We start from the raw sequence: 10,417 nt of genomic DNA on the forward strand, positions 1-10,417 counted from the left end.
CGTTCTCAAATATAACAGATCTAACCTTCAGATGTTTATACTAAAGCAGATCCAAGATGATTTGGTATTCTTGTGTTTACAAGAAACAAATCGAGGACATAGCAGATTTGACTCTCAGACGTTCTCAAATATAGCAGATCTAACCTTCAGATGTTTATACTGAAGCAGATCCAAGATGGTTTGGCATCCTTGTGCTTACAAGGAACAAATCGAGGACATTGCAGATATGACTCTCAAGTGTTCTCAAACAGACTCAAAATGGTTTGGCATCCTTGTGCTTACAAAGAACAAATCGAGGACATTGCAGATATGACTCTCAAATGTTCTCAAACAGACTCAAGATGGTTTGGCATCCTTGTGCTTACAAGGAACAAATCGAGGACATTGCAGATATGACTCTCAAATGTTCTCAAATAAACTCAAGATGGTTTGGCATCCTTGTGCTTACAAGGAACAAATCGAGGACATTGCAGATATGACTCTCAGATGTTCTCAAGAAGATCCAAGATGGTTTAGTATCCTTGTACTTACAAGGAATACAAATCGAAGATATAGCTGGTTTAGCTTTCACGTATTTACGATGAAGCAAATCCATGATGATTTGTCATCTCTGTATTGTCAGAGAACAAATCGAAGTCAGTCATCTCCACTTCAACAAGGAGCAGACGCATAGCAGATCTAATCTTCAGATGTTTCACTGAAGCTAGATCTAAGATGATGTGACATCTCTACAAATTAAAGAAGCAGACTCGGTGCCTCTATGTTCGGCGGAAAGCAGATTGAAGATATCAACATAACAATCCTGAGTTTGCAAGAAGTAGATTAAGGACCATGAAGTCTGAAGCTGGCGAGCTCGGGCAAAATTGGTCCTTTTATAGTCTTTGCTCTATTCCTGTTACACAACAATGAGCAAAGAGGGGCAGCTGTAGACACTCAATTTTGCCCGGCCCATTTCAGTATTTAAAATAATAAACCCAAAAAAAATGAAGTCCAAGTTCAGTCCAGAATTACAAATATAATTTGGCCCGATCAGAATGGCCCATTACTTGAAAAGATTTAAGGTCCATCTACAAGCTTGACTCATATGGAAATATAATATTCAATGATATGCAATCTTAAATGTGATATGCAATTTTAGATATGATACAATCTTAGATATGATTGCAATCTTAGATATGATACAATCTTAGAAGATATGATTTTGTAATCTTGGAGATTTAATTTGTAGATATCATTTAATCTTAACCGTTGATGTAATTGATCTGTACCGTTGGATTTGGGGAGGCTCAACTATAAATAGAGGCCTCTCCCTTCATTGTAAAAGACTGGAGTTTTGGGAAGTAATAAGAATTCTTGAGAGCATTCACTCAAATTTCTCTCCCTCTTGCGTTCTTACTCTCTGTGGTTTGTTCTTATTTTATTCTTCGTCTATCTTAGTTTTTCAACCCTTTTTTTATTTTAATTTCTCCATTTTTCAAATATGTATATTTTTCCTATCTTTTATACATTTGATCATGTATTTTATATATCATAATATTTAACCTTTTTATATAGTTTATTTTCAAATATATATTTTCTATGCATGTATATATATTTCATTATAAATATAAATTCTTTTACACATTTGATATTTTATACATTATTTTTCTAAACCAATATATTTTATATATTTTTTATATAATTATTATTCTTATAAATATATTTTTTATTATATTTTAAATTTATTATTAAATATCACATTTTTTTATATGCTCAATCTATTTATCAATTGTTTATATTATACATATATTTTTAAAACTTATGTTTTTTATTATTATACAATATTTATTTTTACTTTGGAATTAATGTATTATTGTTATGTTATGTATTTCATATGTTATGTAATATCTTAGACTTTTATAATTTACTTTCAAATGCATATTTTTATATACATTGATATATTGTATTAAATGCATCATTTCATTTATTAATCTATTCATGCGTACATTAAATTATTGGATTGTATATTTTATATTTTATGTAGATTCTATTTATCCATTTGCTATGCATGTCATCTATTTTTACTCATACATATTTTACACATTAATATTTACCATGTTTTTTATATTATTTAATGTTTTATTTATGATATATTGTATATAATTAGTGCATTTATTATGCTTTCTTTTGGGTATATTCCTATTTGCTTAGCATGATTATTTTTATTATTCTATTTTACCCTCTTTATAGTGATTGCATTTATATAAATTGTTATAATACTTTGTAATATAAGCTATTTGAATATCTATGTTTCATAATATAGAATTGTCACTCTAAAAGGTTATTTAAAACAATATTTAAAAGTTTTATAAAAATAAAAAAGGCAATGCTTAGTATTTGAAAGCTTCGAGAAAAGTAGTGCCCTAACTTATTGGGTTACAACTTTTCTCGTTGAGTTCGAATAGTCAAGTACCCTTCTAAGTTTTTAAGATTTTCAAAATACGAGCAACTGTCTTGGAATTTCAAAGCGTTGTGTCCTAACTTATTGGATGTGGCGATTTGTCGTTTCGAGATAGGGATTTCCAAAAGGTTAACTTAGTGTCAATGTTTTGATACGAGTGAACCCAAATTTTCAAAATCAAAGTATTTTAAAGAGGATTACATCTTAAAATTTTTTAAATTTCCGACATTAAAGACATTTGATAATCAATTAGGTACCAATTTTTGGGCGTTACGAGGGTGCTAATCCTTCCTCGTACGTAACCGACTCCCGAACCCATTCTTTTATTTCGTGGACCAAAACTAATGATTTTTAAAACAAAATATTTTAAAGGTGATCAATCACACCTAAAAAGATTGAGGGCGACTCCCGTTTTCATTTTTCTTAAAGTCGATTCCCATTTTCCAAAACTCGATTTGAAAATGGTTTCAACAAGTCTAATTTACACACTGGTGCAATAGGATTTAAAGTTAAACCAAATTATTTTATATCCATTACAGATCCTTTAATAGAAGAGTGTTTATGTTTAAGAATTCAGAGAAAAAAATCTGAAATTAGTGATTTAGCAGAAGATTTGGCAATAAGTTGGACTTCTATTAATGAATATACCAACACGGCAGAAATTGAAATTAAAGAAATTAATAATAAAATAATTGAGTTATTTGAACCCAATAAAACATGAACATTCATGCTTCACTTGATTTAGTTTGGTGGAAAAAAAAAGATTTAATAGACCATAATCAAATATGAATTTTATAGTAGGAATTTCTTCTCCTAACTCATTCGTAAAAACATATGCTTGTAAAAAGTATTCAGAAAAGACTTTTTTAAATTGAGCAATCCAAATTTGATATGGTTGATAAAATTGCTCTTTTTCAGCAATGCCAACAAGACTACTTATTTGGATATAAAAATAGTAATAAAAATCATCTTCATGTACTAAAAGTGATAATATAGCTTTTATAATAGCAGGAAAATTTTTTAATAGGTGAAAAGAAAAATTTTGTACTACTATTTCTTTAACAAAACCCCATTCAATTTTTGATTCATACTTTATACCAAGAAAAGATGTTTTGATTAATCAAGCTAAACAAGAAAAATATTTTTGTAACACCCCAAACTCGGCCCAGACGTTACAACCGAATCTGGCGTGTCACATTGAAGTGTTTTTTGAAAACCATGTTTTCATTGAAAACCCTTCTTGATGTTTAGAAACTTTTACCGTTTAAACTTGAATAAAACCTTAGCCTTATTTTTTTCCAAAACGTGATTCATTGTAATAATCAAAGCATTGTTAACAACCTTGTAAAATCTTATGGGAAACTTTGAAAACTTGTAAACCTTTGTAGTGGCAAAATCACGTTATTTTAAAAAAACAGTTAAGTATCAAACCTTCTTTGTCATGGCTTAAAGTGAATGGATACTACGCACCAGGTAGGATTCAAGAAAAGAGGAGGTGAGTCAATTAGACTGCTTAAGTACCTAGCTCTTCCATGATCCAATCCTAGACATGCACACATCCATTGCCACACCTTAAGCCTATTACTTGTCCACGAACAACAAATTAAGTTTAAGTCTATTTAAAATATTTATTTCCTTTGAAAATATTTACGTTGCGGAAACTTTGCTCGATTATCGTGATATTTCAAAAATAAGTAACTTTTATAAAATGCGCCCTAGAGCTAACCAATTTAATAACCCAAAATATTAAAAATAATAAAAAGATCGGCCTTATTACAACTTTAACCAGAATAAAAATAATCAAAAAAATAAATGCGAAACTTATTTTAAAGAAAACAAAACTTAATCTTCGTGGCCACTCTGAATCCCGCCCAGCTCCAAGTCCATCGATCTAAGGCTCACCTGTAAAGATGGGAAAAATGGGGGGTGAGTTTGGAAAACTCAGTGTGTAAAGTATCCCAACCAGAGCCCAAATCAGTTCAAGCTTTACTGGGCCTAAGCCCTATTCAGAAATCAGTGTTAACTGGGCCTTAGCCCATATCAGTATTAATCTGGGCCATAGCCCTATTACAATATCAGAGCATACTGGGCCTAGCCCATATCAGTATCAGTCTGGGCCGTAGCCCTATTACAAGTCGAGATATATTGGGTCTTGCCCATATTAACACAGTTAGGCCCATTTTAATACAGCTGGCCCATAATAAAACAGTCTCATATGATTAATGCATGATAACCCCATCCAACCCTGCACTTGCCTCCGTCCATCCCTACACTTCCTGTGGGGAATAAATCACCCACGCCATCCCTACACTTACAGTATTAGCACCGGTTGCGGCACTAACTATAATCCGCAGCAAAGCTGCTTATATCATAATATGTGGCACAGCCACCAGAACGGGTTCTTCCTCCATAACAAAACCCAACCCCATGCAACAGATATACATGTCATGGCATATAACAAACAGAATCAGAATATCATGCATTTCAGTCAAAATTAACCCTAGGGGTATAACGGTCATTTTGCATCTAGGGGTAAAATGGTAATTTTCATACTTAGGGGTATTTCAGTAAAATTTACTATTCTAGAGTTTACATACATATTATAACCATTAACACAATAACAGAAGCACTTACCGAGTGTTTTTATCGAATTGGGCTCGTTGGCCCGCTAACTCGTTTTCGGCCCATTAAGCCCAAATATACCGAAGTGCACGAAATTGCACACTCTACAATCATACTGCTTGCGATTACCAAAACCGAGATGTAAATCTGGGATCCCGATCAGAAATAATTGAAACTAGGACTCCATAAAGTCGTACAATCTCCGCCACATACAACTTGGCTAACTTTTAAAGTGAAAAGTCAATACGAACAGGTATGAAATGAGCCGATTTGGTCAACCTATCCACAATCACCCACACCGAGTCTTTCTTCGATGGTGTCAAGGGCAGCCCACTCACAAAGTCCATGGTTAGCCTCTCCCACTTCCAAAGTGGTATCTTTACTGGCTGTAACAGTCCAGAAGGTAATTGATGCTCAACTTTCACTTGCTGGCATGTCAAACATTTTCCTACAAACTCCGTTACTTCTCGTTTAAGTCTAGGCCACCAGTACAATTCTCACAAGTCGTGATACAACTTATTCCCTCCAAGATGCATGGCACAAAGTCCTCCATGAGCTTCTTTCAATATTGTCTGCCTTAAATCAGAGTCCTTCGGAACACAAATTCTTCCTCAGAAACACAGAACTCCTTCGCCATTTAACCCAAACTCAGAAGTTTCCCCTTCCTTAACTTGTTGGAAACGAGCGACCAAAGACTCATCGTTTAACTGCTTTTCCTTAATCTGATCCACCCAGGTTGGCCTCACTTGCAACTCAGCCAACAGACTTCTATCATCATACAGACTCAGACGAGCAAACATTACTCTCAGATCAGATACAGTTCTACGACTTAGAGCATCGGCTACCACATTAGCCTTGCCTGGTGATACTCGATCGAATAGTCATAATCCTTAAGCAACTCAATCCATCTCCTTTGCCTAAGGTTCAGCTCCTTATGAGTCAACAAATACTTAAGACCCTTGTGGTCTGTGTATATAATACACCTCTCCTCGTACAAGTAATGTCTCCAAATCTTAAGTCCAAATATCACTGCCTCCAACTCCAAATCATGAGTAAGATAGTTCCCTTCGTGAGGTTTAAGTTGTCGTGATGCATATGCAACCACCTTACCCTCCCGCATTAACACGCAGCCCAAACCCACGTGTGATGCGTCACTGTACACAGTAAAATCCTTCCCAGACTCTGGCTGAATCAACATAGGTGCTTCAGTCAGAACTTTCTTCAACTTCTCAAAAGCTTCCTGCTGCTTCTCAGTCCATACAAACGGTACTCATTTCCTTATTAGTTTTGTCAGAGGTGCTGCCATCACAGAAAAACCTTCTACAAACCTTCTGTAGTATCCTGCCAACCCTAGGAAACTTCGAATTTCCGATACCGTCCTAGGTGGCTTCCACTCCAAAATTGCTTCAATCTTTCGAGGGTCCACCTTAATCCCTTCGGCAGAGACCGCATGTCCTAAGAAGGTTACCTCCCTCAACCAAATTTCAGACTTGCTGAACTTCACAAAGAGTTCCTTCTCCATTAACACTTGTAGCACTATACGGAGATGCTCATCATGTTTCACTTTAGTTTCAGAATATACCAGGATATCGTTAATAAAGACGACTACGAACTGATCAAAAAAATGGTTGGAACACACGATTCATCAGATCCATAAATGCTGCAAGAGTGTTCGTCAGTCCAAATGGCATAACCAGAAACTCGTAATGACCATACCGAGTTCTGAATGCTGTCTTATGGATATCTGCCTCATTGACCCTTAATTGATGATATCCAGATCGAAGCTCGATCTTGGAAAATACAAAAGCTCCTCTAAGTTGGTCAAACAGATCGTCAATCCTTGGCAGTGGATACTTATTCTTAATCGTTAGTTTGTTCAACTGGCGATAATCAATGTACATCCGCATCGTACCATCCTTCTTTTTCATGAATAGCACCGGTGCTCCCCATGGAGACACGCTTGGCCTAATGAAGCCCCTATCCAACAACTTTTGAATTTGTCCCTTTAGCTCCACCAACTCCTTCGGTGCCATTCTATATGGTGCGATAGACACTGGTGCCGTTCTAGGCAATAAGTCGATTCCAAACTCCACTTCTCAGTTCGGAGGTAATCCTAGAAGCTCCTCCGGAAAAACATCTTGGAACTCCTTTACAGTCCTAACCTTATCCACTGTCAATCCCTCCTCTTCTAACTGACTTACAAATGCCAAATAGGCCTCACAACCTTTCCGAATCCACTTTTCGGCTCTTAAAGCCGACACCACATTGGACAAATAATCCCTTCACTCACCTATCACCATAACCTCCTCATCCTTTGTGGTCTTTAACACCATTCGTTTAGCAGCACAATCCAGGGTCGCCTTATGCTTAACAAGCCAGTCCATTCCCAAAATGAGATCAAACTCTCCGAACGGTAACTCTATCAGATCTCCAAGGAAAATCCTACCTTGAGTTTCTAAGGGTACATCCCTATACAGTTTGTCTACCCTAACCGAGTGACTCAAAGGACTTAGTACAGATACCCCACTCACAATCTCCTCAGAGCAGTCCAAGTTGTCCATAATCCGTTTTGTGGCCTCCAACCAATATTCCGCCACATTTGGGGCTATACTAGACACACCCCTAAAGATCTCCGCTCTGTTAGTCCGAAGTCGTTCAGAAATAGATCCCCGAACTCTATTGCCCGCACTTGCCCCGGCAACCCTTTCCAGAACACGAAGCATTGCCTATGACAGGGCATCATCCCCGGCACCGTGGTCATGAGACTCTACCTCTGTTGCCGGTGGTACCGGTGTATCCACCACCAGCATATGTCTTGAAGACGAAGATCTCGCTCGAGCACTTCCTCGGCTTCGTCCACGGCCTCTTGTACTCATATCGTATTATCTTGATTACGAATTTTTATGCATCAGTTAATATTCCAGTGTTTATTATAGATGTTTTATGAATCAGACAGTAGTTCAGAGTTTGTTTTCGCAGAATCGAAGTCTAGCTACAGTTTCAGTCTCTTAACAGATTTTCCTATGGTTTCAGTATCATCCTATCTAGAGTATCCCAGCAGGATTTCAGTATAGACAGATAAGTCAGAAAAATATTCAGAAGAGTTTAGAGTAATACTTACAGGCTTGAGCCGGAGATTCGGAATGCCACCTTCTAAAGATCTAAATTTTGAAAATCGAGTTTTTCGCATTCTTTATAAAATTTTCATTTTCGAAAATCTTTGTTTTTGTAAATCCATTCCACAGCCGAGTTGTTGCAACCTAGGCTTTGATACCACTAAATGTAACACCCCAAACCCAGCCCAGACGTTATGACCGGATCCGACATGCCACATCGAAGCGTTCAAAACATTTTATATTGTTGATCTAGAAAAAACTTACTTAGTGTTTTAAAAGATAATTTCATTATAGGTTAAAGTGAATGGAAGCTGTGCACCAGGTAGGAAACCAGAAAAGAGGTGGTGAGTCCATCGGACTGCTTAAGTACCAAGCTCCCTTCGGATCCAATCCTAGACATGCATACCGCCATTGCCACACCTTAACGTCATGGATATTTCTAGGAAACCGATTTTGATTAAGTCATTTTTAGGAAAAGTGATTAATTTTGGAAAATACTTTCATTGCGGAAGCTTTGCTTGTTGTCGTATTATATTGAAATCAATTGTTGTTTTTGAAAACGCGCCCTAAAGCTTTCCAACTTCAACAGTTAAAATAAGTAATACTTATCTTAGTAACACATATTAACACCATCAAAAATAATTAAGCGGTCTTATTACATTTAAAAACCTAAAACTTCAAACGTAAAAAAAATGATGTCCAGTTCACCAGAAGAAAATCAAACTTTCAGAACGGGTGGCCACTCTGAATTCCCTCACAGCTCCAAGCCCACTATGGTTGGGGATTACCTGCGTGGATGAAAATAAAAGGGGTGAGTTTGGGGAAACTCAGTGTGTAAGGAAGACCCATTCAGAACCCAAGTCAGCTCAAGCCCATTGGGCCTAAGCCCATCTAGGTAACAGTGATACTGGGCCAGAGCTCTTTTCAGATTACAATAAACTGAGCCCTAGCCCCTTATTCAGATAACAGTATGGCCCATAGGCCCATTTCAAAATACATGCAACATCAGTAAACATATGCAAGCCCATTTGGGGAGACTACTCAACCCACCAACCACTACACTCCACCCGTACCAGCCATACACTCCATGTGGGGAATAGCTCAACCCACTCAGCCCAACACTCCACAGTTGCAGCCTTGCTGCTCAGTTAACAGTAAATTGAGGCAAAGCCTCCAGTACGTGGACAAACCACTTTCAGTACTTCCTCCGTCAATATCCCAATCCCATGCATCAGATAATAACAACATGGCATGCAGTAAATAACAACAGTCAAACATGCATTTAAGTCAATTTAACCCTAGGGGTATTTCGGTAATTTATCTCCTAGGGGTAAAACTGTAAATTTTCCACTTTTAAAGGTATTTCGGTAATTTATCTATTTTAGGGTTTTTCATGCATATTCCTACATTTCACGTACTACAGAATCACGTACCGAGGGTTCTTACCGAATTGGGCCCGTTGGCCCATCATTCCAATTTTGGCCCATTAAGCCTAAAAATATCGAGGGCACAGAAATCATGCACTTTGCAGTCCAAATTTTGCAGCTTACCAAAAACATTAATCGATTTACCTCACGAGCATTCGCACACTCGCAAATCTACAAAATACCGGTTTTTGGCATTTCGGCTTTTCGACTTTTGCCGATCTAGACTAAGAAAGAGGGTGTTAGTTACACACCTGTTTGCGACGATATGCTGACGAGATCCACACATGAACTGCCTACAATTGGATTACTAACATGTTTATCTAACTATTCAAATACGAACTACGTATTAGCCCCTTACAATATTCGACCAACCACACCTACAGATCATAGTAAGCTTATAAGAAATCAATAAGCAACTCATTAACAAATTTTTGTCAATGTTTACCACATAATCATAATTTCACTGCAAGCTGTCTTCCTGAGCAACAGTTACTAAATCATTTATAACTGGAGCTACGAAACTCCAAATCAAGTGCCGTTAATTTTACCTAAAAATAGACTCATATATCTTATATCTATAAAATTTTCAGAATTTTTGGTATGGCCAATCAATACCAGATCTTTCATAAAGTTTCCCATGTTTCACTGTTTGACTAATCTGACCACTCTTCATTACGAATCAAATTTCTCATTGTACAGAATTCAAAATATGTTCTCGTTTATTCCATTTGAAACTATACTCATTAAGCTTTAATTACATAATTTATGCAGCTTCTAACTCATCTCTCACAATTTATGGTGATTTTCCAAAG

This window comes from Gossypium hirsutum, chromosome A01 (genome assembly GCF_007990345.1).
Source record: "Gossypium hirsutum isolate 1008001.06 chromosome A01, Gossypium_hirsutum_v2.1, whole genome shotgun sequence".
Classification (NCBI taxonomy): domain Eukaryota; kingdom Viridiplantae; phylum Streptophyta; class Magnoliopsida; order Malvales; family Malvaceae; genus Gossypium; species Gossypium hirsutum.